The sequence below is a fragment of the Triticum aestivum genome, chromosome 6B (assembly GCF_018294505.1).
Source record: "Triticum aestivum cultivar Chinese Spring chromosome 6B, IWGSC CS RefSeq v2.1, whole genome shotgun sequence".
Lineage (NCBI taxonomy): Eukaryota > Viridiplantae > Streptophyta > Magnoliopsida > Poales > Poaceae > Triticum > Triticum aestivum.
In genome coordinates this window covers 232,171,851-232,192,773 of record NC_057810.1, presented here as the reverse complement: position 1 = coordinate 232,192,773, position 20,923 = coordinate 232,171,851, and positions in this window count along the sequence as shown.

Below are 20,923 nucleotides of genomic sequence, written 5' to 3'. Positions count from 1 at the left end.
AATGTAGAGTATATGAATCTATTCCTATGAACCAATTGGCTCTAAAGGAAAAAAATCCTATAAAAATCATATCATATAGAGTTCCTATGATATTCCTCGACACTAAAGGATGGTTGAAATTGCTGCGGGTGATACGATGGTCTTTCTTTGTAGACTCCTCACCCATCTTTATAGTTACCTCTCGAAGATGAATGAAATGATATATACAGGGTATTCTACATGTGCAATTTGGTACACGAAAACTCGGTAAAAGTTTGCGAGGTTCTAATTTTCAATAAAGCTATATGCACTGCATTTCGGAACGGAGGGAGCATACGGCAGTTGCTAACACTCACGTGGAAGATTTGTGTGTAGGAGGAGTGGCTGTTCTGTTAAATGACATGGCAAAACTGACACTGTCGGATGCCGATCTAACGGTTCTTACGGCGTTCGTCAGGAAAAGGCTTGTGGCGAACGTTTGTCGGATAATGATTTACGGACACATGCATTGCATTGATACGTGCCCCCCTCTCTCTCACGCACACGCACCCTCACGAGTCACAACTCTCCCGAGTCCTCTCGCAGACTCGCACGTGGCACCCATCGTCTATCTGCAGGTAGACGTCACGCACATATGTGCTCTTCACACCCTACCCTCAGAACTTCTAAAAAACAAAAGACGGCGCGCACATTTTATTTTAGCTCACACGTCACACACTTATATTATTACTCTTGCGGCGAACGTTCTTTGGGCATAGTATATATTGTACTCTCACGAAGAGAAGCGGTGCACGCACGCACTAGTTCTCTCACACCCACTCGCGGGTACACGTAGGAGCGCATTTTTTTGAAGCCGGTACAACAAAATCACTCCACTATATATAAAAGCAGGAGCCTTAGCGCTTGCTTTACTAGGGTTCCTCTCGTTCACTCTCTCATGCTCTCCAGATCTAAGCAAGACATAGGTGGCCACACTCTCTCTCTCAGCTCACGGCTGGTCACAAATCCGGCCGGACAACCTCGACCGGGGCAGGGGGTGTAGGTGCATCGTTCACGCTGTCGTCGGCGGCGAGGGAGGAGACCAACGGCTGCCCGCGCGTCCCGATCGGCGGCCGTGTCGTTCTCTCCGAGAGAGCGCCGGCTCGGGAGGGCCTCCGACCCCTTCTTCCTCCCTGCGGTATTGTGGCCAAGATGCAGCCTCCCGACGCCGTCTTTGCCACATGCCGACGACCCTCAGGTATATATTCCTTCGAAACCTGCCTTGCTCTACTGCCCCAGCTCTTCCCCCTTCGTGTGGATCCTTTTCTACTTCCGTCCGCTGTTCCAAAGCCACCTAGACTTCTACTATTATTAGAAGTAAAGCTAGTTCATACAGTCAACTCAAAGCGTTGGTTCAAACAGGGAAGAAAGTGGGAAAGCTGTAGCATGAATCTAGGACTTGGTTCTAAGAGGAAACGGGGGAAAGTAGTAATATCTGTCACTGTTTAAATAACCGTATTTCATATTTGCGCAAACAGGGATGTCTGTCTCCATATCGTTTCGGGATGTCTGTCTCCGTATCGTTTCTATCCGCGCAATCAAAAGCACACACCTCAGTTTTAGTACAACTGCGCAAAATGAGATGGCTATCCCTCGTTGCCGTCGTCTAACCTCCCGTCTTCAAGGTATCCCTACATTGGTAGTAACTAAGGTAGAATGACCAACGCAATCTAAAAGAAGCTGATTCGTACGTTTTACTTCCTGATTGCAGTGCAGGGACGAGCGAAAACAACTGCATCCTAGTCCGGAATGCACTTTCTACCAGTTCATCCATGGACCGAGGACTAGCTGGCACGGCTGCACGGCGGTTTTTTGGACAGGTGCGCGGACAAGAGGCATTGTGGTCTGCTTATTTCTGCAAATAGCGGTGCTTAAATTTAGTGGAATGCACAAGAATTTCACCTGGTCAGTACACTGCATGGTTCAGTTCAGCATTCCAGCTGAGACCACAATTATAATTGGTTATTCTGGAATGAGAGAACCTAACCCTGGATGGTGGCAACAAGAAAAAACCAGAGTGAACTCCAGGAAATTTAAGCCTGCGGGAGGCCCTTTGCTCAGAGAAGCCTTGCTTGTTTTTTCCTGATTTGTAAACCTTCTCACAACTTTGTCTTTTGCTGTGAACTAGTATATGTTTGTTATGTTCTATGAATCATTGAGATGTATAAAACTGCTTAACTTATGCTTTTCAAGATTTTTATGAAGACGAGTTTAATGTGAGTGTTCCACATGAGCGCTGGACTAGCGTTGAACGTTTGGAATTTATTACATTGTGGCCTCAATTAACTGCATGAACCACTGTAACAAGATACATAGTTGCTTATATGTCAGACAGCAGATTGTTGATTGTTAGCTGGTCGATAGCCTAGTGTTGAAGCGAGCTGAGCCAATGTGCCGTGTTTTGCACAACTGCTTACAAGTGGGGTAGCACCAACAGTGTTTACAAGTACTTATGTATACGTCGGCGCACGGTTCTCGAACGAGTGCTCTATTTCATCAAAACACACACTGCTCGTATGATAAACCGTGACAACTTATGTCTTACCATGCCATATTCATGAAAAAACTAGTGAGGACGCATCTGTTTCGGCAACAATTACGATGGTTCTCACATGATTCACGGGCACACAAAAGTAGCAGCAGTTCCCATAGACGGATTCAAACAGAGTACTAGCCCCAGAGGGGTCGATAACAGGCAAGGTTCGGATAATTAGACACAATCCAAACTACTATTAAACACTAGCTGGGGCAACTATTTCATGCCTCGATCTAATTTGGGCTGGACACAAGACGGACCTTGCCATGAACATCATCGAGGACGTCCCGCAGCAGCTCAATCCTGTGAACCTTCATGAAGACAACCTTGTGGCCTTGCCACTGATAAACTTGTTTGTGGAGGCATGCCACGTCATCTTCCTGCGTAAGCTTGACAAGAACAGTATGCCTCACAAACGAAGGAGTAGCTTTGAACTTCTTGTGCTTCAGTACACCCTGGACAACACGCCTGACAACAGTGAGGCTGGAATACACCTCTTCATTGGTATAACCGCAAATGGCTTCCAGGATCCAACAGCCTAAGAACTCTGTTTTCCCAGTGCGTATATTCAGGTCGTCCGCCTCATAGCGAGTGACATGCACAACCACACAATCCTTGTCTGCATCAGGGCTCTAATTGAAACAGAAACAAATTCTGAATTACTTTTCAGTATAAGAAACACAAGTTATTTAAACCACTATGTATAGCATGGCATCGAAGCTAATAAAATTTTGCATTATTAATCACCACATACTTCCTTTTCTAAAAAAATCACCACATACTTAGATGAAAAACCACAATCGAGATCGGCAAAGAAGGAAATCACCTTGGGCAGCTCAGCGGGGGGGGGGGACACATCCTCGAAGGGGGAAAACTGCTCCTGCAGTGCCACGGGGGCTGTAACCTCAAACGGGGCGTTGACCATCTCAGTAGTGGCCGTGAGCGTATCTGGGGTCGGCTCGGTGGTTGCCTCCATCTTCTTGGAGCTCTCTGTCTCGTGGGGATCAGCCTCCCGCGTCTGCTCCAATATCGGCAGATCTTTGCCTGGTTCTCCTTGGTCCATCATGAAACTGACGAATACTAGGAGACCACTGAAAGGAAAACACAATCGCAATGACAATGAAACAAAAAAGAGAGTGAGGATCGGTTACTGCTTTGCAAAAGTTCTTTTTTTTCTCTGAACGAAAATATACCAACATCACGGATCCGCTTACCTTCCCTTCGTTGGGAGAGAAGAACAGTGGCAGATGCGAGTGTTGCCTTTCTTGAAGACGGTGAGGGAGAAGGGGATTCAGCGAAGAGTGAAATGATGGTTGCTTCGTCCGTCAAACTTAGACTGCGGGGAGGTGGGGTTTTGTGATACGACGGCTCGTTACTGCCGCGCTACGACCGGGGTGACTCTCCGCCTGCATACTGCCTTCTAATTTGGTGGATGGCATTTGGGCCCGCGCGCTGCATGGCCCGCATGTCGGTGAACAAAAGTATAACGGCATTCAGTAGAGGGAGACGTTTCAATGACCTAGGAGGAGCCAGAAGCGGTAGAGTGTCTCCACTGTACTAGTAGTAATTGTTTTTCTGGGTAGCTGTAGAGTGTCTCCACTGTACTAGTAGTAATTGTTTCTCTGGGCCCAAGACAAAACAGCCAATCCACACTAGTAAATAGTAAAATCAATTCAAAAGGCGCTACCCACACCCAGCACACCGCCCCCCCCCCCAAAAAAACCTGGGTGCTCTTCTTCCTCCTCGCTCCCACCCACCTCACGTCAGCTCGCTCCACTCGTACCCCCAAATTCCTCACCTCACTCCTACAGAAAACCCCAGCTCCCCTTCTTCCTCACTCCTACAGAAAACCCCCAGCTCCCCTTCTTCTTTGCTCGCACTACAACTAGGCTCGTCATTCGTTACTCTGCTCAAATCCGTGAGCGCGACGCGACGCCCTCGAGGAAAATGGAGTCGGCTGACCCCAGCGCCAAGAAGATGAGGCTCCCGCCAGCGGCGACGCCTGTTGTAGATCCCGCACCCGGCAGCGCGGGGAGAAGCGGCGACCCCGCCCCCACCGGATCCCAGGAACCCGTAGAATCTCGGGTGGACCGCATCAGCGATCTCCCGGACGCCGTCCTTGGGGAGATCATCTCGCTTCTCCCCACCAAGGATTGCTGCCGCACCCAAGTCCTCTCAATTCGGTGGCGCCCTCTATGGCGCGCCGTGCCCCTTAATCTCGACTGTCGTCAGCTATCTCTCTTCAATGATTTTGAAATCCCCAGAGCCATCATCTCCTCCCACCAGGGCTCCGTTCAAAGCCTCTGCATCCCGTCATGCTACCTGAGCAAGCATACCATGCCCTGCACGGTGGACGCCTGGCTGAAATCCCCTGAATTCACAGAACTACAGCTGCTTGAGTTCTACTATTCCCCTGGAAATCACATACCACATACCGAACGCCATGAACTTGTGCCCTCAGCACCGATGTCCATCTCGCGGTTTTCCTCCTCTCTCCACACCGCCACCTTTGCGCTGTGCTACCTACCAGACAATCTGGTACTAAACCTTCGACTCCCATTTCTCAAGAAACTTTCACTTGTGCGGGTTCGTATATCGGAGGCCTCATTGCACAGCATCATCCACTCCAGTTGCCCTGCGCTGGAGTGCTTGGTGCTTGTTTTCACAGTTAGAATCGGTTGTCTCCAAATAAAGTCGCCTAACCTTGTAAGAATTGGAATTTCTTTTGACGGAAGGCAGCTCATCATCCAAGATGCCCCTTCACTTCAAAGGTTGATCCTTGATTCTAGTTATTCACCGTTGCAAATAACCGTCCTCTCTGCGCCTAAACTGGAGACCTTGGGTGTAATACATGATCTCTGTGCTCATTTCAATATGGTGTTTGGCTCCACAGTTCTTCAGGTACTTTATATTATCATCTACACTTGTAACCATAAGCTGCATTTTAAATTTCTGCGCATAATTTATATATCATCTTGGAGTACACGTTTTGTACTAATATTATGTTCTATGCTCAATGAAGAGTTTCTCCATGGATGGCCTATCAATGGTGCTGGATTCTGTCAAGATCTTATATATCCAAATGAATAGTTTTGATCTGAACAAGATTATTGGCTTGCTGCAATGTTTTCCATGTCTGGAGAAGTTGTATATAAAGGTGATAATTTCACGCACATTGGAAGCCCGCATATAGTGTACTAGAATTAACCGTTCAGTTGTTGCTCTTTCGACACTATTCTTTTAGACCTTAACTATTTTCAATCTTCATGTCTATTTAGGCAACAGGACGGGGTAAGAAAGTTATAACCAATCGGTGGATTTGTAAGCATCGGGATTTTCTCACTTCTCATGAGATTCGATTGAAGACAATAATGCTAGAATGATATGTAGCCAACTGTGCAAACACAAGATTTGTCACATTCTTCCTGCTGAATGCGAGGTTACTATTGTCCATCAGGCTTAAGTTTATCAGCAGCATGGTTTTGACGGATGGGTATGTCGAAGATCGAAAAAAGGAGTTTCAGGTGGGCAAAAGAGCTTCTGAACGTGCCGGGCTTCTCTTTACAACATATTGTGGTCATAATCCAGTAAATTTTACGATCCAGGATGTTCATTCTATGGACCTGACTGATCCATTTGACTGTGACTGCCGAAAACAGTGCTGGAGTTAGATGTTGTTGCCCTTTTCAATCTGGGTTTTTTTGTAAACCTGATGAACAATCAACCCTCGTGCTTTTGTATAGTTTGTAAGCTGGAGTTAGATGTTCCTGCCCTTTTCAACTCGGCTGTGACTGTCATATTTTCTTTGAAACAAGGCAAATGGCTTGCCATTCGTTTAATTTAGAGTGAAATATTGCAACAAATCACAACCAAGGGAAATAACATCACTCACACCGGCTGCATGAGCTCATTGTGCATTACAGAAGCCAAGTGATTAGCCCCCACCAGCACCCACAAACTTATTTCGAACTAGCACATCAAATGGGTTGTAAATTTTCATAGGAAAGGCTGCATGACCATGACAGATTTGGATTCTGACATTTGGGACCCGCGAGGAAATAGCCTATCCAAGGTGGTGTCGACTTACTAGCCAGTTAACAAATGATTCTGCCTGCCAGCCGTTGGATTGACATCCAACATCTGTTGTCGGGGATATACCCCGCAGTGTAAACCGGCTGGAAGTTTAACCCGGCCGGGACTGGACGACTCACTGGTAACCCGCCCGGAGCTTGGCGGTTCACGGGATACCCGCCCGGTCTTGGTGGTTCATTAGTAACCCGGTGGGCGGGTTAGGTGGATGACGAGGCCCAAGGCCCAGAAGGCCGGTTCACATTTAATGGTGGGCCGGTTTAAGAGGAAAGGCATGAGGAATATTTTACAAGGAGTTAAGACCAGGACTTGTATCCGGTTTTTATTAGAGATAGACTAGTCCTAATCCTAATAGGACTCCACATGTAAACCACCCCTTCAACATATATAAGGAGGGGCAGGGCTTCCCAAAGGGGGAGAGGCAAGAAGAAACAATCTTAGGGCTAGACATAAAGAGGAGAGCCGGTTTACGGCGACTCCCACGTGATGATAATGAGACCTAGCCTCAAACAACATGTAGGGCTATTACCGGATGATGTTTCCCGGGGCCCGAAGCTGTCTAAATCCTTGTCTTGTGTGTTGATCCGCCCTGCGTCTCTCGTCCTGCTCAACCCCTCTCAAACTACCACATAGATGCGTTGGCCTCGCGACTAAGTCCTGACACTAAGGACATCTGCCGTGACAATTCCACGACAGTTGGCGCCCACCGTGGGGCCTTCGCATGGTGGTGTTGAGTTTTTGGAGGGATCTTTCTAGGGTTCGAGAAGTTCGCAATTTTCCGGATGAAGAAAGACTCAGCTTGGAAGGATCGGCAACATCCGCGAGTTCATCAGCCCAGATTTTACGGTTCGTGAGATTTAGGTCAGAGAAGAATTAGGGTTACAGTTGATCTGCTGCCGCCGTCAAGCGATTGATTCTGTCATTTCCAAGTCGCCAAAAACTGACAGAGACGCATCTGATCAAACCGACGCCTCATGTGTACCTGCTCTGTTGCTACTTCGACTCCAAACTGGATATCGAGACAATCTGATTATTGCCACCAGAAAGGAGAAGACGAAACAGTCAATGACCCAGAATCAGACTCAGCCATGATTCGGATTGTCTTGTTCCGCCTCCATGTCTAACCTGCCGCCGCCGGCGCGCCCAATCGATGTCGTCTCCGAGCCGGCCCCTGCAGAACTGCATCTACCTTCGTGCTAACCCGCCTGGGTGCCTTTGCCTGTACCGCATCGCTGCCGCCACGGCCGAGCGGCCTCGCCCTCGTTTCAAGTCATCTCAGCATGGCCGCACCTTCGCTTCTCTAAGTCGCCATCGCGCCCTTGCTCCACCGAGTCGCGCCAAGCCACCTCTGCGCTCCCGCAGTCGCCGCTTCCGCTGCTACTCCGGGACGCCGGAGAACCGCCCTCGCCCTGCTCTGCCTTGCCTTCAGCGTGACGAGCCGCCTGCTCCACTGTGGCCGAACACCGCCTACCTTCATGGCCGGGGTTAAGTAGCCACTGCCTGGTCCTCTGACCATGGTCCGCCCTCCGTCGCGAATTTGTCGGGGCACCTCTGAGCCGCCGCCTCCAAAATTGACATAGCCTGACGCCACTTTGGTCGCAGTATACTCCAGTGGCCGCGACCGGCTCTCTTTGCGCCGCGTCCCGCGATGGCCAGGTAGCACGTCGTTATGTCCACGCACCGGCGAAACCCGGCGCATTGCTGCCAGCTGCGCCGGACTCCGTCCCCGCTTGCCTCTGCTGAGCCGCCATGCCCGCGTCTAAATTATCCGCACAAGCCGTCTTTGAGCGCTCCTGCTGCAGCTGTGTAGCCAGGAGAGGTGGTGCATGTATGCACATCTTGGATGCGATTAGTAGTGCTTCTTGGTAAGCTGGGAGTAGCATGTGCTACTACTTGGTTCAGTAAATGGTCAAGGCTGCCGTAACAATGGAGATCGCACCTGCAGCGGTGCCGTACGTCGCAGGGTCCGGCCAGTTTCATTGTCATCGCAGCTCGAACCGGCGATGAAGTTATTATTAACATCAAAATCTGCTTCAGCACAACCGGGGGAGTGCAAAGGATTTCGTCCATGAAGCCTGGGTTTTGGAGTTGCAACGTACCAAGACCAAAAAAGGAATTTACGATGCAAGTAAAACTTTAGTGGCCTTTGAAAAAAAATGTTACAACGATAGCTCGGCTACAAGGTACCCTGACCTGGGTCCTCTCGTGCGACCTGCGCCCCGTGAGCCGGATGTTACTTGTCGATGTGGGGAATCCTAATATTTACGTCCGCAAACAATCCGCTTCAACTCAATTGACTACTGAAGAAACGCAAGTTTCAGTTTCGGCGGATACAGAGAACATACTTGCTATGGGTTTTGTCCTGCTGATGATTCAAGCTCAGGGATTTTCGGGTGTCTTGAAGGGCTCAGCCTCACTTCCACCTCCGGTCCGCGGGCGCACTGGCTCCCCGCTGCTCCAGTAGTTAGTGCTGGCCAGAAAAGAAAAAGAAGTCAATTTGACATAGCGCTGGGCTGCTGGATGCTATCTATAATTTCAACTGTGGATTTATCTGCATATTGAAACTTGGTCTGCTCCGTCTCTGCCTATCTGACAAAAAATGCCAGGTGATATCCATCTAAGTTTATTCTATTAAACATATTGTTTTTATCAAAAGAACAATTACTTGGTCTATGATATTTTTCCGCAGGACCATTATTCCTACAAAAAGGTGTCGCAAAAGGGGCGTGGGCAAATATTATTTTTTGCACTAGCGCTCGTCCTGCATAAGTTGCCACCCCCGCTACATCAACTGTGTCCGTCTACGAGGCTGACAACTCCTGCGATTGACTCGACTGTCCGCACGGCTTACAACGCCACGGCCGGTTCATCTGTCTGTGCCGCCTCAGATGTTGCGGCCGGTCGTTTTCACCACCCCTCTCTCGCGGCCTGGTCTACATCAACACACTGGGCCGCGCCCGTCTGCATGAGCTATTTATTGCCTATGAGCAAGTCACAACTTGGGTAGCCCGGTTTTCTTTCAGCAAATTGGAGGCGAGTTATCATCAGCGGCCGTCTGCGCTGGATGGTTCAATGGACATGTGCACAAATCGCTGCCATTACAGTTTGGTCAACTTCAAATAGCCAGTTGGAAGGAGCCATTGGCCGAGTTGCGGACACAGCTCATACGGGATCATTTATAACCCACCGCAGTCACCTCAGCCTTCTATGGATTCACATCATGCTATCAACACCAATGATATACAAGTTATACCGGTTTATATGACGCTCAAATATGGAGAATCTCAAGCCAACTCTTCGAGTCACCTTGAGACTCGGGGGCTACGATGATATGACGCAACAAGTCTTGCCAGTTTCAGCAAATTTAAAAACCCCAGGACAATGGAGGGAAAGATAACCCGGTCCCGGAGGCTACTGTTATTTGAAGGCCGTCAGAAAATTTCCGGCTTAGAAAGTATATGACAATTACAAAATCCCGGCTCAATGAAGAAGTTCCGGGTCATCAGAAAAGATTCCGGTTTAAAATCCGGCTCAAGGAAGCCAGTCTCACTGAAGCTCTCAAATCCGGTTTAAGAATTTCCGGTTCAAAAAGGAATTAACTTCTCGCAAGTTCGAGTTTAAAGGCCGTCAGAAAATTTCCGGCTAAAAATGAAGATTCCGGTTTAAAATCCGATTCAAGGGAAAGATGTCTCCCACAAAGCTTTGAAGCTCTCCATATCCGGTTCAAGATCCCGGTTCAAGAAGAATTTATCTCTTGCAATAAAAAGTTAAAAATTACCGAAGAGGACCTGCTGCCATGATGCGCGGTTCAAACATGGATATCCTACCTTATTGGCCTAACATATTGATCACATGGGGGCTTCTGCTTCATAAAGCGGGGTCTCTGTTCTTTTTTACATCATGCGTGGTTACACGGAGGTTCTGTCTTAAAGCGGCCACCGGTTTACCCCTTGAAATTTGCTTTTTATATCACTTGGGGCCTTGGTCGTGTCTGAACCAACGCGACACCTTTTGATAGGCGAAAGCCACCAGATCACTTGGGGACATGGTCAAGTCTGAACCAGTCACGCCTCTTGATCGGCCTAAGGCCACAAAATCACTTGGGGGCTTGGTCGAACCCGAACCATTGCCACGCCTTTTGATGGGCATATATGCCACGGTTTCATTTGGGGACCTGGCTGACTTCAACCATTGTCACTCCTATTGGGGGCTTGGTCCTGTCCGACCACGGTAACACCATCTTATCAGCTCAGTATAGCATGTTTTTTGCAAATGGTTTTATCATTGCCTTTGCTTGAAATTTTCTTTAATAAATATTTCTTCTTTGTTGCGTTCTTAAACCGACAAAATTCGCAGACCGGTTCGACTGTCAATTTACGGAACACGGTCAATTCTTAATCCGGAGATTATTTGCCTGGTTTGATTTTTTTTGATTTTATGTTACCATCTTATCATGGAGTAAACCGGTGTCCATTAACCCGGCTTGGCTTTCAATTACAAGTTGTCAGTACATGATCAAATCATAAACCGGAGACTATCAGCCTGGTCTGGTTTCGACTATAAGTCGCCAGTATTATATATGGTTAATCCGGTGTTTATCACAACCCGGTACGGTTTTTCATAAACCGGGACAATATGGAAGGAGTTATCAGTACTCAAAATTTGGGTTATTACCTCTACTACAAAAAGTTGGTAAACCAATGATGTGATTCAATGTCACAGGTATGATATATTTCATATTTGATTATTCTTAAGTGCAGCCTTGGTTATAAACCTGGGTTATATGTTGGGCATTATGACCCGTCCGGCGGTAAACCGCCAGGACACTTTAAACTTGTTGTATGCAGAGACAGGTTGAATAAAGCATGATGATAAATTATCCGGTGTTTATTAAACCGGCCTGGCTTTGGACTATAAGTCGCCAGTATATATTTGGATTGCGCCATTGGAATCATGCGCTTATAAATCATTGGGTTATATTATTCAAATAGCCAAACTTGGCTGAATTTTCATTATGATATTGAATGAATAAGGTTTTCATACCGGATTAAATTATCTTGAATAGCCAACATGGCTGGATTTTTATTATGGTTTTTAACAACCGGTATTATTGAGGTTTTCAAAGTCGCTTTAGCACAATGGCTATTATTTTTTCAAAGGATATGATTTGTTTTGCAATGGAGGGAATAGTCCCGAGTCGCTGCAGGCTTACGACCCGGCACTTGGGGGCTACATTATTCAAGTTGAGATTATATCAAATATGCAAGTCTCATGTCGCTGTAAGCATGCACCATGATACTTGGGGGCTAATGTAAAGTCATTTTTTGCTCATATTATTGAAGACCCGACTCATCACATTATAATGAGCCGGCCCTTGGGGGCTACCAATTGCTCCTGTCAACAATTCAAGGTACAAAGTTTTTTATCCATTATATTGAAGGGTACATTGCTCAGTTGGTAAAGCACAAGGCTCTTAACCTTGTGGACGTGGATTCAAGCCCCATGATGGGGGTTGTATTATATGATATTATTTTTATTGAAGTATATATCAAGTCCCAGCTCAATATTATCTTACTGAGCCGGCCCTTGGGGGCTATACACCGTTGTTGTTCAAAGATTACATGATTATATTTACAAAGTCCCTGCTCATTATTGCATAATGACTCGGCCCTTGGGGGATACACTAGTTGAAGTTTTTATGAGCATCAGGAAATTACAAGTCCCAGGTTACTATAAGCATGACAACCCGGCACTTGGGGGCTACATATTGGGAATACTCAATTCTGACTAGTGATTGAGATGAACAAACTGGATTTCTTCAAGATTGTGATATTTATATTGAAGCAAGTCTTAAGCTATTGCTATGCTACCTTCTTAAGATTTGGGGGCTACAAGTGATAGTCTTATAAGAGGTATATTTTCAAGCTGGAGGTCAATTACAAGTATGAACCGGTACTATCAATATTTATAAACCGGCAAGTTTTTACATCTTCAAACCGGCTGAATATCAGATGAATATTTCAAGACCAATATTTCTTAAACCAGCGCTTTGGAAGCCGACTCAAGTGGATTATTCTTCAAAATATTTTTCTGTGAGAAACCAATGCCAGCAAATTGAGTATGACGCTGGCTTATTGACCTGGATTTTCTAAGAGGAAATGACAAGGACTTAAGGATGATCAGGTGCCGGTTTACAAGAATTCTTAACCCGGAGCACAACCTGTCAAGTTTGTTCTTGTGTTTATTTTATAGGATCAGTTTAACATGGATAAATCCAAATTAAACTGGGGGCTAATGTCGGGGATATACCCCGCGGTGTAAACCGGCCGGAAGTTTAACCCGGCCGGGACTGGACGACTCACTGGTAACCCGCCCGGAGCTTGGCGGTTCACGGGATACCCGCCCGGTCTTGGCGGTTCATTAGTAACCCGGTGGGCGGCTTAGGTGGATGACGAGGCCCAAGGCCCAGAAGGCCGGTTCACATTTAATGGTGGGCCGGTTTAAGAGGAAAGGCATGAGGAATATTTTACAAGGAGTTAAGACCAGGACTTCTATCTGGTTTGTATTAGAGATAGACTAGTCCTAATCCTAATAGGACTCCACATGTAAACCGCCCCTTCAACATATATAAGGAGGGGCAGGGCTCCCCAAAGGGGGAGAGGCAAGAAGAAACAATCTTAGGGCTAGACATAAAGAGGAGAGCCGGTTTACGGCAACTCCCACGTGATGATAATGAGACCTAGCCTCAAACAACATGTAGGGCTATTACCGGATGATGTTTCCCGGGGCCCAAAGCTGTCTAAATCCTTGTCTTGTGTGTTGATCCACCCTGCGTCTCTCGTCCCGCTCAACCCCTCTCAAACTACCACATAGATGCGTTGGCCTCGCGACTAAGTCCTGACACTAAGGACATCTGCCGTGACAATTCCACGACATCTGTCGTGTATCTTCTATCTCTTGTCTTCTTCTTCCTCCAGCCGCCCAAACCAAACCACCCCGTGGGCTCCGCCTGCTCCCGCCTCCCATGGTTGGCTGCGCCTCCGCCGCCCTACCGTACGTACCCTCCAAAGTTGGCCAGTCCCTCCCTCTATTCCCCCACACGTCCTGTTATTCTCTGGCGACGTCAGCCCCAACACGCACCCGTGCCCGAGCCAGTCAACCCTCGTACTCCCCTCCGCCTGCGACTGGACCGACACATCTTCAACGACTCATGTTCATTCCGTCCGAGGCCTCGCCGTCATCCTCCGCCTTGCGGCCTTGGTTCGCTCGCCGTGTGCGGTGCGCCGCCCTCTTGCGTTGTCAACGTCGTCAACAACCGAGAGGAACAAGGAGATGACTGTATGTGGAGAGGATGGCAGTAGGGACCCACCAGCATCATGGCAGTACGCAAGCAACTGCCTCTATAGTACAAGCCCAAAAATATGGTTCCTCCTAATGGTTGGACATCTGGGGCTCAGGCCATTGTCGACTTAGTCAATAAACGAGAGAATTACACTACGAGCGGCTGACATCAGGGACCCAGCAAGTCGCGCAGTTTTTTTGAGGAACAAGCAGTTGTTATTTATACTAGTTTTAGCGATGGATCAGGGTAACAACGGGGTTGTGCGGGGGCTGTGGCCCGTCGAGCCAGGGTTTAATTTATGTTTACCACATCATGAGCCTAGTTGTGTTATTTTCTTGATGAAAATGGCTAGCCCAGTTCTATTTTTTTAAGAAATACCCAAACAAGGCCTACTTGCTTTATCGACCCTGCTGGGCTGCAAATCTTTCAAGACGACGAGAGTTTCATTCGGTTTGCCCAGAAATGGCCTGTAAATTTTTTAAACACATCAAACCAGGAATTAGTTTCAATTTTTTTTCATTACAAGATCTTAAATTCCATTGATTTTTATGCGTGGACAATTACTTGGATTTATATTTATATAAATTATTTTTCAAAATAGTTTGAATATGAATCGATATTTCTAGATTAAAAACAGTTGACCGCACCGAAATATGCAAAATTTCGTATACTTTTTAACCGTGGCCACAATATGGGGTGTAATGCTAACAAAAAGAAGATGGGTCCAAAAAAATCTTAAGAATTAGCAAATGGGCTGTACATTATTAGAAATAATGGCAGATGGGTTGTATGCTGTTTTCCATAGATTTGAGGCTGACTTGTGCGCGTACTACAGGTTGACGCATATGCTTTCATAAAAAAAGGTTGACGCACACGCAACGCCCTGTCAACTTAGTCAACACACGAGAGCAGTGGCTGTTGGATGTCCATCCAACGGCTGTCATGCTTCTTCAATCTCTGCTCTTCATGCTCCAGCCGCTCAAACAAGCGCCAGCGGGACTGCCTGCTGCCTCCTCCCGCGGCCGGCTATGCGGCCGCGCAGGCATCACGGCCCCACCGTACTCTCATCACTGACCTCACCATCCCTCTACTCACCCAGACATGCTGTTATTCTCCGGCGATGGCAGACGAACCAGTAAACCCTCGTACTCCTCCGTGTGGGAAACAACTGCCGAGTATTCCCGGCTCCGTGTCGTTCCCTTCCTAGGCCTCGCCGTCGTCCACCGCCCTGGTGCTCTCGGCGCGGCCTAGTCAACATGGTCAATGAACGACATCCATCGGAAGTGGACTGTACGTGGAGAGGTTGACAGCTGGGTCCACGGCCGCATGCAAGGAAATGCCTCCTTATTACGCGCAAAATAATGATTCCTCCACCTGACAGCTAGGACCCACAGGAAGGGCCTCTGTATTTCACGAAAAAAACGTGCCCCCCGCTGACAGGTTGGACCCACCAGCTATATCTTCGCACGCAAGGAAGTGCCTCCTTATTACGCCCAAAAAAATGAATACCCCCTGCTAGCTGGGACCCACCATATTGTTGGGCTGACTTGTGGGCCTACTAAGTTGACGGGGACGGAGGGATTTGTCAACTTAGTCAATACTCCAGTGACTGTATGATGTCCATCCAACGGCCATAGTGCTTCTTCAACCTCTGGTCTTCTTGCTCGAGCCGCCCAAAGCAGCGCCGGTCGTGCCGCCTGCTCCTGCCTCCCGTGGCCGGCTGTGCTACGCCTGCTCCTGCCTCCCGTGGCCCAGCTCCACGTCATCCCCTTCCTAGGCCTCGCCGTCGTCCACCGCCGTGGTGCTCTCGGCGCGGCGTGGTCAATGTGGTCAACGACTGACTTCCATCGGAAGAGTACTGTACGTGAAGAGGCTGACAGCTGGGTCCACGGCAGCCGGAAGGAAGTGCCTTCTTATTACCCAAAAAATAATTATTCCTCCACCTGACAGCGGGGACCCACCGGACGGGCCACCAGTATTTTTGCGAAAAAATCGTTTCCCCTGACTACTGGGACCCACCGGACGGGCCACCGTATTTCGCGAAAAAAAACGTCCCCCCCGCTGTCAGCTCAGACCCACCGGAAGTGCCTCCTTATTACGCACAAAAAAATGAATACTCCCCCGTCTAGCTGGGACCCACCTTGGTGGGAGGCCATCTTGTGGGCTTACTAAGTTGACGGGGATGAAGGGCTTTGTCAACTTAGTCAATATGAACGATTCTAGCTCCAGTGACCATACGATGTCCATCCAATGGCCGTAGTGCTTCTTCAACCTCTGGTCTTCTTGCTCCAGCCGCCCAAAGCAGCGCCGGTCGTGCCACATGCTCCTGCCTCCCGTGGCCGGCTGTGCTGCCGCAGAGGCCTCACCGCCCCCTACTATTCCCACCGCTGGCCAGGCCCTGCGGCGATGGCAGCCTCACACCGCACCCGAACCTGTGAACCCTCGTACTCCTCTCCGCACGGGCTTCCACTGCCGCGTCTTCCCCGGCTCTGCGTCATCCTCTTCCTAGGCCTCGTCGTCGTCCACCGCCGTGGTGCTCTCCGTGCGGCGTGGTCAACGTGGTCAAGGAACGACTTCCATCGGAAGAGTACTGTATGTGGAGAGGCTGATAGCTGGGTCCACGGCCATAGCCCAGTTTTTTTGTGATTTGCCAAGTCGCTTTGTCAGGCCTGTTGGGCTGCAAATCTTTCAAGACGAGGAGAGCTTTCATTCGGCTGGCCGAGAAAATGGCCCATCAGTAATGAGAAATGGGCTGTACATTTTTAAAACACAACAAACCGGCAATTAGTTTCAAATATATATTTTTATTTCAAGATTTTAAATTACATTAATTTTTATGCGTGGAGAATTTGTTGGATTTTATATTGATATACATTTATTTTTAAAATCAGTTTGAATGTGAGTCGAAATTTCAGGATTAAAAACAGTTCGGACCGCACCAAAATATGCAAAATTTCATAGAATTTTTTAACCATGGCCACAATATGGGCTGTAATGCTAACAAAAAAATATGGGCTCCAAAAAAAACCTTAAGAATTTGCAAATGGGCTGTAAATTATTAGAAATAATGGCAGATGGGATGTATGCTGTTTTCCACAGATTTGAGTCTTTCCTAAGAAAAAGTTTGACGCACAAGTAGTGACGGTTGGATGTCCATCCAACAGCCGTCGTGCTTCTTCAATCTCTGCTCTTCCTACTCCAACCGCTCAAACAAGCGCCAGCGAGACTACCTGCTCCCTCCTCCCCGCGGCCGGCTGTGCTGCCACGCAGGCCTCACCGCCCCACTGTACTCCCATCGCTGGCCTAGCCATCCCTCTACTCACCCACACCTGCTGTTATTCTCCGGCGACGGCAGACGAACCAGTAAACCCTCGTACAGTCGTACTCCGCTCCGCGTGGGAAACAACTGCCGAGTCTTCCCTGCCTCCGTGTCGTCCCCTTCCTAGGCCTCGCCGTCGTCCACCGCCGTGGTGCTCTCGGCGCGGCGTGGTCAATGTGGTCAACGACCGACTTCCATCGGAAGAGTACTGTGCGTGGAGACGTTGACAGCTGGGTCCACGGCTGCAGCAAGGAAGTGCCTCCTTATTACGCGCAAAATAATTATTCCTCCACCTGACAGCGGGGACCCACCGGACGGGCCACCGTATTTCATGAAAAAAACGTTTCCCCCTGACTGCTGGGACCCACCAGCTACACCTTCGCATGCAAGGAAGTGCGTCTGGGCAAAAAACGATTCACCCCCTGATTGCTGGGACCCACCAGCTACATCTTCGCACGCAAGGAAGTGCGTCCGGGCAAAAAAAAACGATTCACCCCCTTGTCTGCTGGGACCCACCAGCTACATCTTTGCAGGCAAGGAAGTGCCTGACAGTCGGGACCCACCTGGTCGAAACGTACGTAGCATTGTCATTCTGGTCGCAAACGTGTACGTACATACTGGTCGATGTAGAGGCACGCACGTGTCGTAGTAGAGGCGCGCACATGTCGTAGTAGAGGCGCGCACGTAGCATGTACACGTACGTACATTGGCGAGGGTGCAAGAAATAAAATACGGCCACATACGTACATAGGGGCAGGGTCTCGAATGCCTAGTCCCGCATACGTACGGCCAGGGCTTGTGTACATGGCCGGGTCGGAACGAAGAAACAACGTCGTCGTTGTGTTCATGGGGAGGCAACGGAATGCGTCGTCTTCATGGGGACGCAACATAATGCGTCGTGTTCATCGGGAGGCAACGGAACGCGTGGGAGCCAACCGGCTGGGTCGGAACGGAATGCGTGGTCGTGTTCATCGGGAGGGCTTGGACGGAACAGGCGATGGAAACGAGGCCTGGCGTACTGCACAACGGAGGAAACGGACCTCCTACATTCGGAACAGGGTCCTGTTGATCGGGAGGGGTGTGGTGTACCGCAAAACGGAGGAAACGGACCTCCTACGGTCGAAATAGGGGTCCTATAGATCGGGAGGGGTGTGGCGTACCGCAAAACGGACGAAACGGACCTCCTACGGTCGAAACGGGGGTCCTGTTGATCGGGAGGGGTGTGGCGTACCGCAAAACGGACGAAACGGACTTGTGTTGGAGCGCTACGGTCGAAACAGGGGTCCTGTTCATCGGGAGGGGTGTGGCGTACCGCAAAACAGGACTCCACGGGATACTGTTCATCTCCACCGTCGACCTCCTCCAGCATCCACGGGCTACCGTTGACCTCCTCCAGCCTCCACGGGCTACCGTTGACCTCGTCCAGCCTCCACGGGCTCCTGTTCATCCAGCCTCCATCATGCGCTACTCCACCGGCTACTGTTCAACCACCCCTCCACCGTCTATTGTTCATCCAGCCCTCCACGTCTACTGTTCATCCAGCCCTCCACCGTCTACTGTTCATCCAGCCCTCCACACCACGGGGTCCTGTTCAACCACCCCTCCATGGCCACCCCTCCACCGTCTACTGTTCATCCAGCCCTCCACACCACGGGGTCCTGTTCATCCAGAGGCAACGCCATTGCTCACTATTCATCCAAACACCCCCCCTCGCAATGCTCACTGTTCATCCAATCGATCGGCTTCAGTTAGCAGCAGTAGCGAAGGAATCGCTCCATCGGGTTCAGTTAACAGCCATCGATCGATCGCTCGGGTTCAGTAACGCGTAGCCTGTAGTGCAATCGCTCGTGTTCAGTTAGAGCCCAACGCCTCGCTTGGGTTCAGTTAGAGCCAACGCCTCGCACACACGCGTGTACGTGTACGAGATTAACGTGCATCGCTCGGCCCCCGACCTCCCACCGTAACCGGCAACTCCCCGAAATTTTCCTCCCCCTCGCTTCTATCATGGTTTTTTCCGGCATGGATGGCCCAAAGAATGTCATGCAGCTGCGTCTCCGGCCTGCCCAGGATGAAAAGCCCATTTTCTGTCATGATTTTTTGTCATAGAAGTAGGAGCCCACCACATCTATGATGATACCAGGTTTTGTCACAATTATCGTCATAGAAGTGTCATATGTATGACAGAAAAGAATTTCGTTCAGCCCAAAATGTCACGGATGTGTCTTTTTTTGTAGTGAAGGTTACGGTGGTGGAAATAGTTTTTCGTGGTCGCTTTTGATGTTCTCGGGGTACTTGGGTATATATAGGAGGAAGAAGTAGGTCAATGGATGGCCGAGGAGCCCACAAGATAGCGGGGCACGCCTAGTAGGGGGGCGGCACACCCTCCACCGTCGTGGCCGCCTCGATTGCTTCTTGACTTGCACTCCAAGTCCTCTGGATCACGTTTGTTCCAAAAATCACGCTCCCAAAGGTTTCATTCCATTTAGACTCCGTTTGATATTCCTTTTCTTTGAAACACTCAAAAAGGCAAACAAAACAGCAATACGGTTGGGCCTCCGGTTAGTAGGCCAGTCCCAAAAATGATATAAATGTGTAAAGTAAAGCCCATAAACATCCAAAACGGGTAATATAATAGCATGGAACAATAAAAAATTATAGATACTTGGAGACGTATCAAGCATCCCCAAGCTTAATTCTTGCTCATCCTCGAGTAGGTAAATGATAAAAATAGAATTTTTGATGTGGAATGCTATCTAGCGTAATTTTCAATGTAATTTCCTTTGTTGTGGCATGAATATTTATATCCAAATGATTCAAAATAAAAGTTCATATTGACATAAGAAATAGTAATACTTTAAGCATACTAATCAAAGCAATCATGTCTTCTCAAAATAACATGGCTAAAGAAAGTTCATCCCTACAAAATCATATAGTTAGGCTATGCTTCATTTTCATCACACAAAAATGCTCCCATCTTATACACCCCCGATGACAAGCCAAGCAATTGTTTCGTACTTAAATAATCTCAAACTTTTTCAACTTTCACGCAATACATTAGCGTGAGCCATGGATATAGCACTATGGGTGGAATAGAATATGATGACGGGGATTGTGTGGAGAAGACAAAAAAGGAGAAAGTCTCACATTGACGAGGATAATCAACGGGCTATGGAGTAGGGATTGCCATGCAACGGATGCACTAGAGCTATAAATGTATGAAAGCTCAACAAAAGAAACTAGTGGGTGTGCATCCAACTTGTTTGCTCACGAAGACCTATGGCATTTTGAGGAAGCCCATCGTAGGAATATACAAGCCAAGTTCTATAATGAAAAATTCCCACTAGTATATGAAAGTGACAACATATGAGACTCGCTATATGAAGAACATGGTGCTACTTTGAAGCACAAGTGTGGAAAAAGATAGTAACATTGCCCCCTTTTTTTATTTTTCTTTTTTTTCTTTTTTTCTTTGGCCTTTCTTTTTTTTGGCCTTTCTCTTTTTTTTCTTTCGGGACAATGCTCTGATAATGATGATCATCACACTTTTATTGATTTAGAACTCATGAATTACAACTCAAAACTAGAACAAGATATGACTCTATATGAATGCCTCCGGCGG